Source organism: Octodon degus, unplaced genomic scaffold (genome assembly GCF_000260255.1).
Source record: "Octodon degus isolate 3935 unplaced genomic scaffold, OctDeg1.0 scaffold00030, whole genome shotgun sequence".
Taxonomy (NCBI): domain Eukaryota; kingdom Metazoa; phylum Chordata; class Mammalia; order Rodentia; family Octodontidae; genus Octodon; species Octodon degus.
In genome coordinates this window covers 16,414,554-16,433,241 of record NW_004524606.1, presented here as the reverse complement: position 1 = coordinate 16,433,241, position 18,688 = coordinate 16,414,554, and the positions used below count along the sequence as shown (strand labels likewise).

Sequence of the window (18,688 nt, the reverse complement as noted above, 5' to 3'; positions counted from 1 at the left end):
TTTTGAATAATTTCTTTCCTTATCACAATATACATTGTAACTTTCAGATCTTATTTACTCTTCCAGCTTATTACACTAGGGAGACAATGTGATGTATGAGAATGGTCTCTAATTATATCCATTTTCCTATGAAAACATCATATATATCTTTATTTATATCTGAGTAATACTCCATTGTATAAAAATACCATCTTTTTTATGCATTCCTTAGTTGATGGTCGGAGTTGTTTCCAATATTCATCCATAGCAAATTGTGCTGCTATAAACATGGGTGAACATATATCATTGTGGTATATTTTCAGATTTTCTGGAAAAATACCTAAGAGGGGAATAGCTAGCTTGAATGGGATCTCTAAACCTAATTTCTTGAGAAATCTTCACACTGATTTCCACAGTGGTTGTGCCAGTCTGCAGTCCCACCAACAGTGGAGAAGGGTTCCTACTCCCCCACAGTCTCTCCAGCATTTGCTATTGACATCTTGATGATAGCCAGTCTCTCTACAGTGAGATGGACTCTCAGTGTTGCTTTAATTTGCATTTCTTGAATGACCAATGATGTTGAACATTTATTCATATATTCATTCATCATTTGTGTTTCTTCATCTGAGAAGTGTATACTTGCTTTTTGGTTCGATCTTTGAATTTTTGGGGCCTCGTTGTTTTTAATTCTTTATATGTTCTAAATAGAAGTCCTTTGTCTGAGGTAAAGTGGCTACTTTTTTCTCAATTTGTGGGTTTTCTTTTTACTCTGCTGGTGATTTCTTTTTACATACAAAAAACTTTTTGTAAGATGAGATTCCAATTGTTGATTCTCCAAGTATTTCCCCTACAATTTGGCTTTTGTTGATGAATTATTTGCTTATCCTTATGTCTTCAAGATTTCTGCCAACTTAACCTCCAGTAGATTTAGTGTTTCTGTTTTAATACTTAAATCTTTGATCCATTTTGACTTCAGTTTAGTGTATGGCGAAAGACATGCATCTAATTTTAGTACTGTGCATGTGGAAAGCCAGTTTTTTCAGCACCATTTTTCCTGCATACATTCTTAAACATTCAGGAAGTGACCCAAGGTCATGATATTAACTTGTAGTAATTTTCTTTCTTGTATTACATATGCTTTTATAGAAAATAGGCTTTCATTTTATATTTAAGTTAGCTTTCAAAGCATCTCCTAAACCATATCAAATTTGTTGACATATGCCCGCTGAATTTATAATGCAAAATTTAAAAGTATTCATCTCAGTCCAGTTTGCCTGTGGCATATCAAGCTTACCCGGTAGCACATTTTTCTTTTAGAAAGAAGAATTATTAGCATTCACCTCATTATGTTCATTGTATTTACATAAACTGATTTGTTTACTAACCTTGTATTTAATTTTAAATAGCTATTTTCCATTTGTCCTACACAATAGAATCCAGAAAACCATGCAGTTTCTTTTACTATGTACTCTGACAGAAAAACACCTATCAGAACAAAAGCTAATTTTCATATTTATCAGCCAATAAAATTACAATGCTACTACATGATATATTCAGATATAGATATTCAATTTAACAAAATTTCATTAATAAGTAAATTGAGGTCTTTCAGTTACAATCCCCAGTTCCTTACTGGAGAAGTGGCAAAGATTATATCAAATGAATCCCTCACAGATACTACTGATTTGTTTCCTGTAAGACATCATCTCCACAATGCTGTGAAGTCCATTGATTCTAGAAGGCCTGTCATGGGCCAGAAGGTGCGTGCATGTTTTGTGTAACTTCAGGAATGATGACACATGTTTACAATGGGAAAAATAGAGCAATATATTTAGATTTAACATTTAAAAAAGGGTTACTTTTACAATGTGATGTTTCATTTGTTACATTTTCTTCAAATGCAAGAAGTAAGCCACACTTTCAGGTAACTTCAGTAACATTTACTGTACTGATACATGGGTTGGCAAGAAGGGCAGACAATTTCCTGTCTCTGATGAATACTTTCTTTATTCTCTTTCTGATGCTGTGCAGTTTGTGTGCCTGCGGCATGACTGTGATTTCTCTAAGTATTTCAGCTTCAGTTTGTCCATTTTGTTCATTTTCTCTATGTGATTAGATTAAGTCAGAGTTATCACAACATACATATCATCTAGCTAGAATTGATGTCAAGTCACTTTTGAAAATCATCATACTTTGGGGACTTAGAGCCATCTCTAGTTCCTTACGAGACGCTAGTGAAATTCAGTGTTGTGAAATCATTCATTACTTATTAGTCATGCTAATTTCTCTGTGCAGCCTCTAAGAAGCCTCAGCAACTGAATGTCTGCTTCAAGGCTTTCTTTGCATTATCCAACTTGACTTCCCCACCAATGTCTTAAAGAGTGTACAATACAGTAAGATAAATAATATTTATAAACAAAAACATTCAATATTAAGTTATTTGAGATGAATATCTTAACCGTGGACCAAAGTCCTACAGAAATGCCCCCATCCCATTCCTGGTTGAAATGAAAACTTTACTGTCCTGAAGAGGAGTAGTGTCCCTCAAAGTTTCATATTTTGGCATTTAGCTGTCCAGTGTAGCAGTATTCTAATTAGGGGAAACTTTATGGTAGGTGATTAAGTCCCTGAGAGAATACTGGTCTTCTGGAGTTAGTTGTTCTCCAACCCTCTCTGGGCACTATGGCTTCCTACCTTACTATATGATCACTCTTTCCTGGGATGCTGTCATTATGTTACAACATACACCATGAAATCCTGATGATAGGCCAAATCCATGAGCTATCCAACTGTGACCTTTCAGGATCCACAACCATGAGCTAAATAATCCTACCTTCTTCATAAAGTAAACAGCTCCTGGAATTCTGGTTCAATAATGGAAAATGAACTGTTATATATATTCCCATAGAATATTGTATGCCATCAAAAATTCTGTTGAAATATTAAACCTTAATGGAATAATATAAGGACATGGGACTCTTGGTAGGTGACTTGATCATGAAGGGGCAGTTTTCATGAATGGAGTCAAGACCCTTATGCAAGAGACTCTGGGGAGCTTCCCTATATGAAGATATATGGAGAGCTTCCACCACATGAGGATACAGAGATGAGAAAGCCATCTATGAAAATCTTGTCTCTGAATACTCTGTAAGTGATTTTAACTCAGGTTGTTAAATTTGAATGACTAACTCTGTTCTGCTTAATCTGATTGATCAGGTGTAGGTTTCTTTCCACAAGAATAAAACCAAGTATTTTATTCTGGAATAACCAAGTCCCTGTACCTTTTGCCACTAGAATCTAAAAATGAATGTCGACTTTATCAGTTCCTTGCTCAATCACTCATCAAAAAAGCTCAAACATAGTGACACTTGTTTGGATCATACCTGATAGTGTTGGTAAAATATACCTAAGGATACAGAAACCTCTTACTCTAGGATTTGCAAAATTCCTCTTAACTCTCAAATCTTATTTAATGAGAAAACAATAGTAGTAGAAGTAACAGATAGTTTCGATGAGAAATCATTTTTCCATATTCTTTGTTAAGCACTGCATATGCATACATTTGTTTTTCCCATTTTATGTTGCAATAGTGTGAGGCAAACCATTATTATCACTATTTAATAGGTTAAGAACAAATATTCAGATCTGACCACATTATAACAGGAAGAAAGTAGATGAGATGAGCTTTGAATTTAAGATTTTCTGCTTTCTTATGTCATGTCTACCACAGAATAACTGCATTTAAACTTTGATTTGCATTGATCTACATCAAGACATTCATCCTATCACATTGTATTCAATAATCGTCCTTAATACCACAAAGATCTTTTCAAATGCAAATAAATACATCAATAGAAATGTAAGTGAAGTACTATGGAAAGTCTGATATAGGAAGATTTAGTTCTGCAATATGAACTCTAAATTACAATTTAAAGTGATTGATCACTCATATTTCCCAGAGTCTCTCTTGCACCGGCTTCCCACTGTTCTGTGTTTTGGCTTAAATCCACCCACCAGTTAGTACCATCCCTAATCAGCAACTTAGTAGATTATACTTCTGTTGACATTTCTGTTCATGCCAAATGGTCTGTTTGTTTAGTTGATCGCTGTGTCCTCATTAGGAGTTTTTAGCGCATCAAAATCATATTTGATGAGTCTGGCAAAATATTCAACTGTATTTGTGCTCTCTTTTGTTTTAATGCTAATCATTGAGAATTGTAATGATTATTCTAATGAACTGAAAGTCCCAATATAGACATCCAAACAAACCAATCATTTCTTTGATGACTGATATCTCACGAACACAATTTAACATTTGCAAATCAGAGATAGCATTCTGATCTGTACTACTAGTAATATTTTCACCTAAGCTTACAATTTCAATCTTCTTTGCCTTTTTCTTCTTTTCTCTGACTCTCAGTTCTATTTTCCTGTACCTCAAACTGGGTGTTAGCTACATCTTGCTCATCTATTCAATGGCTATGTAATCACCTGTGACCCTGTGACCCAGACTTAGTTTGTACTACTATTGGTGCAGTTGTCCTGGAGGTATACATCACCATTCATAGTTTTTCCACATGCAGAAACCATCATAGCTATCAACACTCTACCTGTACCTCAAAAAAAATTGTAGGACTTTTAACCTCATTGGTTGACTGTAGTTTTGTCCCACCTCGTGCCCACCTAGTACATTCCCATGTTTTTCACCTTAGACCCACCTCACCTCAGTATAAAAATCCTAGATAAGGCAGCTTCCCAGAGCAACCTACTCTAGTCCCCCTCCTGGACAAGAGCTTTCTTTCTCCCGGTAAATATATTCTGCTTTAAAAAAAAAAAGAAAAAGAAAAGAAAAGAAACAAAAACACAAACATATTTAAGCAAGAATTCAAGTATTCTCATGAGCTGGCCTACTACCAGTGGTTTTTCTAATCATTCTCAGTAAATACTCTGATAAACTCTATAGGAAAAAAAATAAATTTAAAATTTGATGCATAAAACAACTTTCCTGCCAGGGATATAGCTCAGTGGTATAAGCACCTGCCTGGAAAGCACAAGGTCCTAACTTCAATCCACGGTACCACACATCCACGCGCGTGCGCGCACGCACACACACACACACACACACACACACACACACAAAAAACCACTTTCCTAAGGTGTGGTAAAGTAGTGTTTGTCAACTTTAGAATTCACCACAAACACCTAGAGGAGTTTTTAGAAATGCCCATTTTGAGCATGGGGTCTACCAATTTTATAATCAGTAGCTTTAGGATGGAGCTTGAACCTTCACATTTAAGTAAGTTCTTAAGTTCTTTTGGTCAAAGGAGCAATTGTTTAGCAGTTGTAGAAAACCTTTTAGAGTTCTCAATAATACAAACATCCCAGGGTAACACATATGCCAAAAGTTGGCCACCATGGGACTAGAGATCACAGACAATATTCATACCAAATATTAAGAGTTCATCACATACTATTGAGAAAGCAATTTGAGTATGTTATACAAATGATTGTTTTATTCCTTTGTAGGTTTTGATATAGTCAAAGAGAATGTTCCATTCATAACTGTGAGATGACATTAACAGGAAACATGCTTACTTGCACCTTGGAATATGTCATTCAGAACACTTTCATAAGAATTAGCTTGGGTTAGAATTTCACATAATCACACATAGGACAATGTAAATCATCCCATTCACTTATTTACTAAAATTGGAAATACCCATATGTTACGGTTTGTGTCTAGTTGTCCCCCAAAGCCTCATGCAATCATTAGTGTGACTTCTAGAGTTTGTGATTAATTCATGATCAAATGCTGGAATTGTCTACATACAAAAAGGGAGAGAACCTTGTTAGCTACCTCAGCCTCTGTTCCTCCCCTTTCTCTTTGCTGTTGTTCAAAGCCATGAACTGCTGCCCTCTGCCATGTGCCACTCTGTATTGGAGCCAGTTGAGTATGTAATGAAATCTCCACTAGCTGTGAGCTAAATAAACTTTTCCTTCCCTAATTTTGGGTATCAGTATTTTGTCCCAGCAATGAGAGAAAAGTAACTAAGACATTGTACTTTTTCAAATTAAAGCTATCATTGCTCACTATGAATATAAAAATAATTAAGAGTATGCTAAAAGTGTTGAACATTTTCATTCTTTTTTTCTGAGCAGGGAAACAAATATTTAATGATACCTTGCTCTTCAGGGAAATTGTTACAGAGGCCTTTGCAAAGTAAGAACACAACCACACAGCACAAATCTGAACTAGTTTCTTTCCACAACTACCCTGTACACTGTAATCTTTTTCTCTCCAAAATGACTCTCATCTCACATGAAAATAGTTGCTACAGGGAAACCAAAAATCTAGCTTTGTGGCCAAAAGGAAAAACAGCAATCTGTTGGTTAACTGTTAAGAGCAGAGAACCCAGAGTGCCTTTCTGGGCAGTTTTGGCTTCTTATTCTTGTTTTTCTAGTCTCTCTTCTTCAGCCCGTCCATGTTAGCTCTCAGCAGGTTTGAATAGGCCATCTGAACTTACTTCTTTAGAACTCTCCATGGTGCTGATCTTTTTCCCATCCATAACTCACAACAGACATTTGTTATCTACAGGCTCAAAGCCCTCCACAGAGCCCTTCTTTGAGATGGATCTAGTTCGACCATCATATTTCTTCAGGGTGATGAACATGCTGCCTAACGTTTAGCACTTCTGGAAGAGCCTGGTTAGCTCGGTCAGGAACTGCTCGCTCTCCAGCAGCACCATCTTGATGAAATCGGACCCAATTCTTCAGCCTGAACACTTACATTCTTAATTTCAGCACAAGACTTCTTGAATTTGATATTAACATTTTGTCTTTTTCTATACATGCAGGATAAATACAAGCACAAAAACATCGTATTACAAATATGAAAGCGTGTCGCACCTTATTGTGTAACTGTATTTCTCTGAAGATGCAATGAGCACTTCCTTAGGTCAACACATATAGTACTATACATCTCACCCTTACCAGTGTCCTTTTAATGCTTTTGTAAGGCCATGCTTTTTATAGCCATATGTCCATGAACTGGTGGACATTTCGGGGCCTGCCATTTGATGTAATCAAAATTATGCACTGAACATTTGTTTCAATATGTTTCTGTTTAGGAAAAATCCGCATCACATATTATTAAAGTTTTTAAGAAAGCCTAACTCATATTTATTCTTTTAGTAGTTCTTGGACTTGTTTCATACTGAACAATTCCTCATTCAAAGTTAAAAATATTGTTTTATCTATATTTAATATAAATTTATATAAAAATCTAAGTTTCAAACTAATGTTAGCAGGGGAGATAGCTCAGCAGCATAAGCACCAGCTTAGTAAGCACTAAGTCCTGAGCTCAATCCTTGGTATCAAAAATAAATAAACATATAAATAAATAAACTTTTTCTAAAGTATTAATGCAATTATAGACAAGATTTTTAGCATTTACTGAGTTATCAAATCAATAATGCTATTCATTTCGCGTGATATTTACTATCTTCAAACTTCTAATTATGGTTTGGTCTACTTCGATTGATCTATCCATATGTATATTTTTTCATTGCATATTATTTTAAAAATACACTTGGCTTTGTGATTTACAATTATATCTAATAAATGTTCCCTGTACTTCTTCCAGAATGTTTTCTCCATAAATTCTGTAGATTTTCAAATTTTTATTTTAAGGAGAAAAATAATTCAAAACAAGATATTAAGTGGGTAACCATGGTTAATACATTTTGTATTGTCATCTTTAAATTACTCAGAGTGCAAGATATCAGCATTTAATTGTCCAAATAATATTAGCACAAACTTTTCCATATAATAAACTAAGAATTAGCAATATAACTATCTTAATTATCACATATATGAATATTTATTTATTTTGCTTTTTGTGTTTCCTTCCTTCTTTTCTCCATTCCCCAACTGTAGTTTCTCTTTCCTTTTAAAGATTTTTTCTCATTTTACCATATCTATTATATATTTGGATCATATTTACTCTTTCACTTTCTCATATCATGGAGACAATATGTTGTTTACACACATGCATCTGTTTTATTTCACTTGTGAGCATGGTCTTGCACCCATTTAGCTATGAAAGTTTCCAATTTGTCCTTCTTTTTGGCTGACTAGTACTACATTGTATAAAAATACCACAACTTTTTTACCCATTCCTCAGTTGATGGGCATTTGGGTTGTTTCCAAGATTTAGCTATTACACACTGTGCTGCTATAAATATGGGTGCACATGTATCACTTGGGTATGATGTTTTTAACTATTTTGTGAAAGGAAATAGGGAAATAGCTGAGTCAAATGGAAACTGTAATCCTAGTTATTGGAAGAGGCTCCACATTGATATCCATAGTGGCTGCATCAATTTACACTCCTACCAGTAGTGAAGGGTTCCTTTCTCTCCATATGCCCTCCAGCATTTGTTGTTGGTTGATGTCTTGATGGTAGCTATGCTTTCTGAACTCCCTCACTTTGTGGCCTTTTTTCTTCCACATGAAACTTGGATTTCCCTTAGGCTACCCAAATTCTACACAAAAAGGAAAAGGAAAAAGGAGAGAGAAAGCAAGAAAAAGGACATAGACAAAGAGAGAAATGGACAGGGACAGGAAGAAAGAAAAAGAAAACTTATTTGCAGCTGAACTCTCATAAATGTATCTATTAATGAGGGTCTAGCTCACCAGTCTAAGCACCTGCCTGGCAAGTGGGTTCTATCCTCAGTACCATATGCCTTCCAAACCCAGCTCCAGGACCCAGGTATGCTACGCTGGCCAGGGAAACCACATTGGTGGAACATGCCTGTAATCCCAGCACTGGGGAGGCTGAGACAGGAGCATCACTATAAGTACAAACTATGTAGTGAGACCCTGCACCAAATTTTTTTTAAAGTACTTGTATATTTGTTGTATTTGTCTATGCTATGAATATAATTCCACTACATTTTCTCATTCTTACAACTATATATAATGCTAGTAGCTTTATCTATCTCATTTTTAGCCATATTGATAAATTCTTTAGCTTTAAAAACTTATAGCAATTATAAAGTTTTAACTGAAGAGCCTAAATATAACCCGAATATAGAAATAATTTGTCCTTTCCCATTATTTATTCTCAATATCATTTTAATTTTGCTAACAATAATCTTCAAGCACTGTTGACAAACAACACTAATGGGGACAGTATTGAGATTTTTTTCTGATTTTTATATGATAACTCATATAATGTACTTATAATGTACAATTAATTGTTATATTCACTAGTAACTTTCATACATATCCTTAGTTATATTTATAGTTAATAAGTTTCTAATTATTCCCAGTTCACTTAGTAAAATATACATTTCCTGTTATAATTTTTTTGTCATTTTTTTATATATTTGATGCAGGGTCTCACTATGCTGCTCAAATTCATAATGATTCTCCTGTTTTCAGCCTCCTCAGTGCTGGGCTTATAGTGGTGTGCCACCATGCCCAGCCTGGTTCATGGCTCAGCGCACCCCATGTGCAGGGCCGGTGAGGCATGCGGGGCTGGAGATCAGACCTCAAAATAGTTAAAATATCTATCAAGATAGTAATGTTGAACTTATTTATTTTCTTACTGTATTATATAAAGTACTATACTATAATGCTTAGTTTATGTATCTTTATTATATTCTGCACAATTATTGTACATTTTATATTTTTATATTTTAGTATAATTGAAAAGTAACATGCATAGGTAACATTCACAATATCATGTTGTGAGATATATTATGATTTATGTGACATCATACATATGTATATACATATAGTGAAATGATTACTGTAATGAAACTAGTTAAAGCTTATATACCATTTATAGCTCACATACTTTTACCAATTTTTAATTTCCTCTGATTAGAAATATCTTAGAATAGCACAGGTCTGGGGGCCTGCCCCTTAGCTCAGTTCTTTAAGTGGCTGCTTCAACAAAGCAGTCAGGCTCAGGTTGCTGTGGTTCAATCTCCACAACTCACGCCAGCTAAACCTGCCCTGAAGGCATTCGGAGAAAAAAAAATCCTTATAAAAAAGAATAGCACAGGTCAAAAATACTTTTAAACAAGCAAACAAAAAATGTGCTTACCAGCCTCATTCCCAGACACAGATTAAGACAGTCAATTGAATATATTTCAAATGATTTCTTGGTATTTCAATATATTAATGCATTTTTTAAAATAAAGAAGAAACTTTTGTTTCATTAAATGGAGTACAGTGGATATATTCCTCCTCAATGAACTCATACAATGTCATAATGACATTATTAGTCATTCTGACTTTTCATATGACCATTTCCACCTCCTGTCCCCTTCTCCTTATTCCCTTCCTCTTATCTAATAACAGTCTCCCTTCTACTTTCATATCATCTTTTCTAGTTTCCACATGTTAGGTAAAACACATGATACTTGTCTTTCTGAGTCTGCCTTATTTCACTTAATATAGTATCACCAATTTCATCCCTTTTATTATATATAATCTAATTTCATTTTTCTTTATGGCTGAATGATACTCTATTGTGTATATTTGTCTGAACTGCTGTATCTAGGTGTGTTTACGGGCACCTAGGCTGGTTCTATATCATGGCTAATGTGAATTATGACAAAATAAACTTGAGAGCTTTCCACCAGCACTGTTCAGGGTTCACTTTTCCAAAATGTTTCTTTTTTCATATTGTGAGTATTCTGACTAGGGTGAGACAGAAAGTCACATAGTATTTATCTGCATTTCCTTCATGATCAAGAATGTTGACTATTTGTCTTCTGCCACAGCAACCATTGAAAAACGGTAGCCATGGTCCCATGCTAACCCATGGCCATGGGCATCAACAAGGGCCACAAGGTAACTAAGAATGTGAGCAAAACAAGGCACAGCTGCCATCACGGTCACCTCAACAAACACACCGAGTTCATGTGGGACATGATCTGGGAGGTGTTCAGCTTCACCCCTTTGCACACACCACAGAGCTGCTCAAGATCTCCAAGGACAAATGTGCCCTCAAGTTCATCAAGAAAGGGGGGGGGGATGCACATCTATGCCAAGAAGCATGAGGAGCTGATCAAGGTGCTGGCCTCAATGAAGAATGCAGCTGCCAAGAAGGACTGAGCCCCTGTGGAGCAAAGCTCTGCAGAAAAGAAAGAAAGAAGAAAGAAAGAAAGAAAGAAAGAAAGAAAGAAAGAAAGAAAGAAAGAAAGAAAGAAAGAAAAGATTGTTGACTATTTTTATATACTTGTTGGCCATGTACGCTTCTTTGCAGAGGTGTCTGGTCATGGTGGTGTTTGTTGAGATCTTCATATCAGGGGTTTGCAAGCTCTAGGTCTATGGCCAGTTAGGAGCCAGGCCATACAGCAGGGGGTCAGTGGTGGGCAAGCAAGTGAGGAAGGTTCCATGTATACTTACAGCTCCTCTCTGTCACTCTCATGACTGCCTGAGCCCCACCTCCTGTCAGGACAGCACAATGTTAGATTCGCATGGGAGTGTGAACCCTGCTCTGAATGGCACATGTGAGGATCAGGGTTACATGTATCCTAACAGAATCTACGGCCTGATGATCTGAGGTGATGCTAGCATGGCAGGGTGGCTTCTGACAGTCTACCATAAACAGAGAAGTCTGACTACTCAGATACCATAGGGCATCAGCTGCTTTCAGCCCCATCAAAATCTTATCCTTGAATGGCAAGTGACAAACTACATTTGGTGGCTGGTTTAGAGTGGCTACCAAGTTAATGCAGTTTAGTTGCATGGCGGCATCAGATGGCAGGCTTTCAGGGGTAGTTTAACTCTTAGTCTGTGCATGACTCATTCATTTTTTTATTTACCACTTCCATCCATGGCTCTCTCCTCTACAGCAAACCTATCCCGGTCAGGTTGGGAAGTCTACAAGCTAAGTCTAGCCAAAAGTGAGCCTCTGGAGAGCTTTTCTGAAAATAGGATGAGACTCAATGATGAGATATCGGAAGACTCGAAGCCTGCCAGCAAAACTGAATGCTGCCTGTAAATGAAACTACCAAGAGTCCTATTTCAATGATGAGTTCATTGCAAAAGATGATTCATCTTTTCCAAGCTTGCTTTGTATAATATATACTGACTGGCTATCCAGTAGAATACATGATGCCTTCAGAGCTGCTGCACCATCTGAAGACCAAGCATTCTGCATTTAAAAAAACAAAAACAAAAACAAAACAAAAAAAAAAAAAACAAGCTCTTGGAGGGTTTTCAAAAGAAAAGAACATAAACACAGTGGATAGAAATTATTACAAAGTCCACTCCTTCATCAAATGTGTCTGAACCAAGAACATCATTGTTCTTAGTGGCTAACTACTGCTGAAGCTAAGAGGCCCTTAACCGTTAGCAGTTTAACATGTCTGTCTTGAGATTTTCAGAAATGCTACAGTTCAAAAGATGGCATCTTACTCTTTTAGCTGGCAACATAATGAGAAGAATTAATGAAACTTCAGGAAATACTCTGCCACAATTGTTAGGAAGGATTAACGGGTCAACACTGTGTGCAATTCAAGTTGCTAAGTTTAGTAATGCTGACAACAAGATAACAAGTAGAAATTTTGAAAGAGACTGAGCCAAGACTTACTTTTTCTCAGCTGGTTCATGACCACTAATCTCAGCTTTGAAAAACATTTCAGCATTCCTTCCCCACCACTTAAGACTAGCAACTAAGAAGGAATAGATTCACAATCTATTTGTGAATAATCTAGGTGACTCAACTTTGCTTGTGTTTGCTTGTTCTAGCAGATGATTAACTTCTTCAAGCTACAAATAGTTGTGGCCTTAAAAGTATGTTTGAAGTTGTTGACTTCAGCCTTTTACAGCTCAGCATTTTAATATGGCTTTACTTTTTATATCTCATTCTTACACTCTTCTGGTCAGTGGGGACTCAAGACATAAGAGAACTTGTACTGTAACAGCTTGTAACTCAGTGATGTCCCAAATTTTCTGATATAGGAGATCATGGAGTCACAAAGGAAAGTGATCGATGATGTATAGTGTGCCTAAGGAGAGTCACATGGAGAGAAAACATTCTCTCAGGCTTTAACAGAGAGCAAATTGGTCAAGTAATGACCATGACTCATCCACATGGCTGACACTGACAAAATGAGCTACAAACTGCCGTACAGGGTTTCAGGGTAAATTCTGAAGGGATTTGACTGACCTTGTCAGATAAAAAGGTTACATTTCTTGTTGTATAGGTCTTGCTTTATCTTGATCTTAACCATTGCCAATCCTATGGATAACCCACTATTATTATGGACTACAGGACTATATTGGATTAGTTTGTTGAATTCATGCATCTACAGTATTTAAATGGCAATGAAATACCCATCTCTGACAAAACTAAACAAGAAAGGGGATATAAATGAATAACCATTTTGTATCTGTATATACAAAATAGTTAAGATAGACATACAGTTACTTTCTCTTAATTCAACGAGAAGAAAGATTTATACTAATAGTGTTTGGAAAAGATACCATGTCTGCATCTTGCACTATGAATAATCATTGTGAGGACAACAATATGCAATGTATTAATTATTGAAATTGTCCTACTAATCAGTTTTGAAACTGTCTCATTGCTATTTGTTTTTCTATAAAATTAATTTTTAAAAAAGTATGTTTGGAATAACTTTAAATCTCTCTATGTCCTGGATTAAAATCAAGGTGAAATATCCTCAGATTATCACAAAGGCCCCGAAAAGCCAGCAGGTGTTGCCAACATCCTATCTCTGAGAAGCAGCATTGTCTACTGGGCTCCACAACAAGAACACAGAGTAGATTGAGCATAAACAATGCACATTTAGATGACATTGTGTCCCACTACCCCAGATAGGATGGATCATCTCATTGCAGGAAAAAAAAAAGCTCAGGACTGTCACTAACTCTGCATTATGGTGAATTGTATAATTATTTCATTATATTATTACAATGTAAGGATTACAGAAATCAAATACACAATGAATGTCACATGATTGAATCATCCGAAAACCACTCCCTACCCTGCTTTGCATCCGTTAAAAACTTCCATGAACTTTTCTTCCAGGAAACCAGCCCCGGGTGTCAAAAAGGCTGGGAATAACTTATTTATATGTTCTACATATTTCCTCTCTTGGAAGAGTAGCTGGCAAAGATTTTCTCATATTCTCCATGCTATCTTTACTCTCTTGGTTGTCTCCCTAGCTGTGCACAAACATCGTAATTGCAGGGAGCTCCATTCACTGATTTTTGCTATAATGTTCTGCGCAACTGAAGTCCTGTTAAGGATATCTTTGCTATTTCCACCATAGTTTGTTCCAGAACTTTCAAAGTTTCAAGTGTTATACACAAGTTTTTCATTTACTTTGAATTAATTTTTTTTTTTTGTACAGAGTGAGACACATGAATCTATTATCAGTCTTGGACATAGGGATATTCACTTTTCATGACTATTTGTTTAAGAGGTTGCTTATTTCTGGCCTTTTTGTCAAGAATTTGATGTAGTGAAATGGCTTTGTTTCCTCTGTTCATTCCATTGTTCTATAAGTCTACTTTAACATCAGTACCAAGCTGTACATTTTGTGCTTGCTTCTCTTTCTTTGTCTGTCTTCCTTTCCTTTCCTTTCCTTTCCTTTCCTTTCCTTTCCTTTCCTTTCCTTTCCTTTCCTTCTTTCCTTTCCTTTCTGCTTTGCTTCGCTTCGCTATGCTTTGCTTTGCTTTCTTCTTTTTACTCCAGCTTCAGAGAGTAATTTGAAATATGTAGTATGATGTCTCCAGCTTTGCTCTTTTTCCTTAGTAATGTTTTGACTATTCAGGAACTTTTGTGTTTCATATGAAATTTATGATTTTTTATTGAGTTCTGTGCAGAATGAAACGAGTATTTTTAGGGTGATTGCACTGATTTTTAAATTGGGTTTCATAATACATTCATTTTAACAATATTGTTATAGTTTGTGTTTAGGTGTCTCCCAAAGCCTCATAAAGGCTTGGAGTGGCTTCTGGAGTTTTTGATTGATTACTGTGGGTGTGGTGGCTGTACCTACCCTGGGGCATGTAATTTGCATTACAATGTAAGGTGGGAAGAGAAGCTAGCTGCTTGAGCTGCTGATACCCATCCCTTGTGCTCCTGCTCTCTGCTGCCACCATGAAAGGTTGCTTTCTGCCATGTGCTGCTCTGCCTTGGAGCCAGCTGAGTATGGACTGAAACCTCCAGTAATTGTGAGCTAAATAAACCTTTCCTGCCTTTGTTCTGAGTGTCAAATATTTGTCCCAGCAGTGAGTAAAAAGTAACTAAGACAAATATTAATTCTGCTGTCCCATGAACAATGGAAGACACTCTGTCTTGTAGTTTATTCTTCAATTTATCTATCAGTATTCTGCAATTTGGATGGTCTGTTCTTATGACTGCTTGGAATGATTCCTAGATATTTCATTTCATTTCTTTTAAGCTATTGTGAATAAGTTCTTTTCCTAATTTCTTTCTCAGCTAGTTAATTTTAAGTATATAGGTAAGCTATTGATTTTTAAAATTGAATTTTGTGGTTTGATATATATTGGTCTATAATTTTAAATGACCATTAACATACAGATGAATATTGAACTCTCCATCTAGCTTTAGAACAAGATAAAAAAATGTCTTTTGTAAGACAAAGTAGATCTTTCAGTAAGACAAAAAGTTTGAAAATTGAGGAACACTATAAGTCCTTCGGTAATGAATTGTTTGCTCAACTAGCATGTAGGTATAAAGAGACCTCAATCTGCACATTTTGTACAACTAAAGATAAGGGAAAGGCTATATTTTTCATTTATTATCCCACAGGGATTGATTTAACCTGAACTTCTCCTGAAAAAAGAATTAAAATTAACAGTCGATGTTTTCTCCAAGCAAATCACCAATTCTTCACCAATTTTATAGTGCCTTACTTGAGCATTGCTGGTCCCTATAATTCTAGGATTCTATGTTGCAGCTTCTCATTTTTCTGATCAAGACATGGTAAAGATTTGTTGATTTTTTAGATGTGTTTAGTACAGGGTCCACAGGGGCTCACTACCCAAATTGGACTCATAGTGATCCTCCTGTTTTCAGCATCTCAAGCGCTGGGATTACAGGCACACACCACCACACCAGTCTTGGTTTGTTGTTTTTTAACAGGTTTTTTTTTCCTTAGGGTTTACATGCATTTTGTAAATTCACTAATTTCTGTTTTTAAAAATAATTAATGTTTTTTTCTAGCCTTGTAAGTTAAATGTTCAGTGTTACTAATTTCAGTCTTTTGTATTTAAAAAGCATTTGTTTGTAAAAGTCTAAACAAACATCTCACTGCATATGAGAGTACTGAGTAAGCATTTTGTGCAAATTTTCAAAAACATAACATACTTTATTTGGAAACTTTTCAAACTAAAAGTCATTTAGAAGCCATCTTTCTTGTTTTAATTGCACAACTGTTTTACTTTTGTTAATTTTTAATTCATACTTTTCTACATATAAAATCTAATCCATGAATTTCATTTTTTAATTTGAAAAAAAAAATCTACCCGCTACCTGATCCCTCCTCAAAATCATCCCCAGGCAGGCGTCCGTGTGCAGGTGTACGCACACCGCCATACAGTGCTGGGATCAAACCCAGGGCTGGGCGCAAGCTGAGCAGGTGCTGTAATGCCGAGCTGCTTCCCAAGGCTTCACAAGAGTCTTTTCAAACAACTCAAACTGTATGTGTGGAGTATAACTTTCTAGCCATATCTTTGGAATAAATCTTAATTGGATTACAATATTCAAGTAGGATTTTTCAAATAGGAATGTAAAATATATTACAGTATCATAAGCCAAAATTACTACAGACCAACACAGGCAGGGGTGAAACAAAGATCTCTTTCCTTCTAATACTTTAGTTTAATTTTAGTGATTATAATGGTTTTATTTTAAAATTACAATGACATATAAGAGATAAGAAATTTACATTTATCAAAGAAGAGTTTTGAGTTTAAAGTTTTCAAAATATCATATATTTTGCAGACTTTAGACAGTTCATTTCTGGGATAGGCATTATAATCTTCGCTTCTAATAATAACTTTGCTATTCCTTGCATTTTAAGGTTTAAATTCATTATAATTCAGTGGATGATTTTTAGTGGTAAAAGATTTCATGCTCAGGAGGCTGTGTAAATTTTTATTACCTTAAAGTATATTTTATTATTGGCATTGTGGATTTCAATGTTTTTTGTTGGTAGAGATAAGACACTCTGTTTTCATACTCATACTTTTTATAAGTTGATTCCCACTTTTCAACTATATTTCGATTTGTGCCAAATGCTGTTGATACAATTATGAATAATTAACTTTATGATTTCTTTGTACCACTTTCCTTAAATACACATTCTTCTAAATAGCACATGACTAGATTATACTGTTTAACATAGGATATCTGCTTGTAATCCAGATTTAATCTACTCATTTTACAACTTGGATATATTCTGTTTTAAACTTATATTCTCCAACACATGGTGGAAGTGTACAACACATTATGTAGGCAAATTATTGCATTTAAACTGTACTATATGACTTCGGTTTTATACTTTTTACTTTCTCATTTCTTTTCCCAAATTTTACACTTTTGTGTTGCTCTTTCTTTATTAGTGTCCATTCTCTAGCTACTGAAGAGTTATTTTTCCTATTTGTATTTCACTATTGTCAGCAACAGTTACATAAGCACACAAAACATACATTTGTCTGACAACACCTGTAGTAAAACCTTGTGTAAGAACTCAGGAGCAAGGCTAGACATTACTCCTATTTTTTCAATGACCCTTCGGTATACACATCTTTCATCAAGGAATATACATAGCATGTCATTTTTCTTCAAGTAAACTGTAAGTTTAGATGCAGGAAAAAAATTTCAATGACACTTTAGGTCCACATTATCGATAACAATTAATCTGTGCATAGTGTATTTGAGTCACTAGGCCCAGGTGACCAACCTGCCCTAGGTGTGAGGCTCTCTGGGGAACGTCTTGAAAATTAAATTTTTTGTATCTCAGTTTTATATACTTATCATCACTAGCTTCGTACTCCAAGAATCAATCAATATTTTTTTTTTTATTTTCAGTGCTGAGGATTTTTCCCAGGATCTTTGTGCTATGATAAATCTGCAGCCTTTCCCAGCTTTTATTCAGACAGGGTATTGCTCAACTGACAAAGTAGGACTTGAATTTGCAATCATCTGGCCTCAACCTTCCAACTTGCAGTCATCAAGCCTCAGCCTCCCAAAGTGCAAGGATGACAGGCATGCATCACTCTTCCCACCATTATTTGACTTCCTAATCATAGCCACCTAGCAGGTGGGAAGTGGGGTTCTGGTGTGGTTTTAGTTAGCACTTCCCTTTCATCAGTGGTGCTGCCTTATGATGGAAACAAAAGGAAACAAACCAACACGCATGGATAGGATGGGTAGCAACATAAACTGCTGCTGCCTTTGTGGAAAAGCATAGGGAGAGTCCTCAAAAAAATTAAAATTAGAACTGTCATATGATCCAGCAAGTTCACCTCTCTGTTTCTACATGCATATCAAAAGGCACACAGCCAGCCAAATAGCTCAGTGGATTAAAGTGCCTGCAAGTAGGCTCAGGGGCCAGGGGTTGGATCCCCAGGCCTGCTGTGCCAGCCTTGCCACCAGGGCACGCTGAGACAGCAATTGAGCCTGGGC

The 18,688-nt window shown here is 35.8% G+C and overlaps 1 protein-coding gene and 1 pseudogene across 1 annotated transcript in view; both read right to left on the bottom strand.

Annotated features, from left to right (window-relative positions):
* Window positions 1-18,688, bottom strand: part of Cntn4 (contactin 4) — a 1,063,047-nt gene that overhangs the window by 984,571 nt on the left and 59,788 nt on the right. The gene's annotated exons all lie outside the window — the stretch shown is intronic.
* Window positions 6,377-6,725, bottom strand: LOC101583620 (annotated as a pseudogene).